The sequence below is a fragment of the Hypanus sabinus genome, chromosome 22, assembly GCF_030144855.1.
Source record: "Hypanus sabinus isolate sHypSab1 chromosome 22, sHypSab1.hap1, whole genome shotgun sequence".
NCBI classification, from domain to species: domain Eukaryota; kingdom Metazoa; phylum Chordata; class Chondrichthyes; order Myliobatiformes; family Dasyatidae; genus Hypanus; species Hypanus sabinus.
In genome coordinates this window covers 12,608,806-12,611,794 of record NC_082727.1, presented here as the reverse complement: position 1 = coordinate 12,611,794, position 2,989 = coordinate 12,608,806, and positions in this window count along the sequence as shown.

Genomic DNA, 2,989 nt, shown 5'->3' with positions numbered 1-2,989 from the left:
TCTCTTGCACCAGTGTGTGATTTCCTTAGGCGATGAAATACTCTCTATGGATGGCATGTAAAACATTTTTCACTGTACCTCAGTACATGTGACAATAATAATGCCCAATTTATCAATTTGTTTAATCTTTGAACACACCCTTGCTATTTCTCTTTTGTAGTATTTATTTATATTTACTTCAACTTAGATTTTCTCTGTATTGCCACAAAACAAAAAAAAAAATTCACAACACGTGTCAATGATAATAAAACTGATTGATTCTGATCTGAAGTATAAATAGAAAATGGTGCTGGCAAGACTTAGCAGGTCAGTCAGCCTCTGTGAATGCAGGTCTGACACCCTTCATCAGAACTGAGAAAGAGGGAAACAATTTACTCTAGATACCAGACAAGGCAGGGAACGCAATGGGTGGGACAAAGAGAACTTCTCTGATAGGGTGAAATAGAGGCAGATAAGATTGCATTAATGGCATTGTGTAACACTTTGCCAAGGTTGTATAGTATGTTTAATATTATATAGGCTGGCCTCAGAGGGCAGGGAGTGTCAGTTAAAGAACAGTCATTTTTTGTTTTGTGGCAGAATTACAATAGAGAATAAAAGTGGCAGGCAACGGGAAGGTCAGGGTTAACCCTGCAGTATGGGTATAGGTACTCTTCAAGTGGTCTCCCAATCGGTGTGTTTAGTCTCTCCAGTGTAGAGAAGGCACTGTGTATTTGTGAAGTATTTGTTAATACCAGTCCAGACAAAATGTCTTGTACCAAAACATCGACTGTCCATTTCCCTCCACAGATGCTGCCAGACCTGCTAAGTTCCTCCAGCAATACACACGAAATGCTGGTGGAACGCAGCAGGCCAGGCAGCATCTATAGGAAGAAGCACTGTTGACGTTTCGGGCTGTCCTGATGAAGGGTCTCGGCCCGAAATGTCGACAGTGCTTCTTCCTATAGATGCTGCCTGGCCTGCTGCATTCCACCAGCATTTTACGTGTGTTACTTGAATTTCCAGCATCTGCAGATTTCCTCATGTTTAAGTTCCTCCAGCAGTTTATTCTTTGCTTATGAATACTTTAACCTACTTCTGGTAGCTATTTAAACAAAGTCCAGAGCATTATTTGAAGAAGACCAGGAGTTTTGCTGGGCAATCCTCACTTCATTTCACCACCTAAACACAGAAAAAGATCAACCACGCTGCCCAGATTTTGTGTGGTCTGCTATAGGCAGAGTCCACCCCAGAGCACTTCACTGCTTATCAGTGCATCCTGACATAAACAGAATTCTTACTTCAAACAAACCCCAGGCAGTGATGCCAGCTCTCATTAAATGTATTCATCACACAGCTGAAGTGATTTCAGAAGTGGACCTTTGCCTTTTATCACCCTCCCCACCTCAGACAATCTTATTTTAGAACACATCAGATCAGACAGCATCTATGGAGAGGAGTAAACAGTCAACGTTTATGATGAAGGATCTTATTTCTCTCCATAGGTGCTACTGAGTTCCTCCAGGATTGTGTGTTCATTGCTCTGGATTTTCTGTCTGCAGAATCTCTTGTGTTTATTATTTTATTCAAAATGCCAATCAAATCTTGTTTTGTACCACTGGGTATTTGATGAATTAAATGTACTCAAAGCCTGGCAGCCATTTCGAGGAAAAAGCATTGACTGCTGCTGGAAGTTCGCCAACTGAGTGAAGTTGGCACTCCAGTCTGCTGGAAACTCAGTCACTTCTCATTGCAAGGAGCTGATTACACTGACTACTGTGACTGACTGCACTCCGTTACAGGAACAACCTGGTAAAAAGTATGCTGATAAGATTTATGAGGATGTTTCCAGGTCTAGGTGGCCTGTGTTATAGGAAGAGGCTGGCCAGGCTAGGTTTTTATTCCTTGGAATGTAGGAGAATGATGGGGTGACGTAACGTTTACAATTAGGAGAGGCGTTTGGTAAATGTCTTTTCCCCGGGATAAGGGAGTTCAAAACTAGGAGGCACAGACTTAGAGTAAGAGGAGAATGATTTAAAAAGCAACCGACGGCAACTTCTTCACACAGAAGGTTGTGAGTATATGGAATGAGCTGCCAGAGGAAGTAGTTGAGGTACGATACTATCATTTGGAAGGGTGGGGCTTAGGGGGATCGCAGCACTAGCTGTGTGGACAATGTGGTCAGCGTAGGCTCATTGGGATGAAGGGCTTGCACCCATGTTGAATAACTCCATGATTCTATGACTTTGAGGTGCAGGATACAGGGTGAGAGACACTCTCAAGCTCTATGGGAAAAGGCCACTGGACATCTGGATGCATCATGGCTTAGTATGGTAGCTACTCTGCCGCATTGTGGACACAACTCAGTCCACGATGCAAACTGGACCACCCTCCATTCACTCTGTCTACACTTCCTGCTGCCTCAGGAAAGCAGGCAACATTACCAAGGACCTCTGCCACACCAGCCATTCTCTCTTCTTCCCTCTGCCATCAGGTACAACATGGAAAAGCTTGAGAGCATATGCCACCAGGCCGAAGGACAGCTTCTGTCCTAGTGTTATCAGACACTTGAATGGACTTCTCATGTGCTAAAGGTGAATTCTTGATTGCCCAGTCTACCTCATAGTCACCTTTACACTTTGTTTATCTACACTGCACTTTCTCTATAACCGTAACACTCAGTTTTGAATTGTGTTCTCTTTTCAGCATCTCATAGTAATTACACCATGTGGCCACTTTATTAGGTACACCTGTGTAGTGTGTGTAGGCCTCCATTAGTCTTGATAGACCATGGATCTGCACCTTTGAAAGTTTCCAGGGTGCAAGCCTGGGCAAGGATTTTTTTTTATGGAAGACCGGCAAGCTGCAAATCTCCCCTCTCCACACCACCAATGTTGTCCAAGGGAAGGGCACCTGTACACCTGCTCAATAACACAAATATCTAATCAGCCAATTATGTGGCAACAACTTAATGCATTAAAGCATGTAGATATCGTCAAGAGGTTCAGTT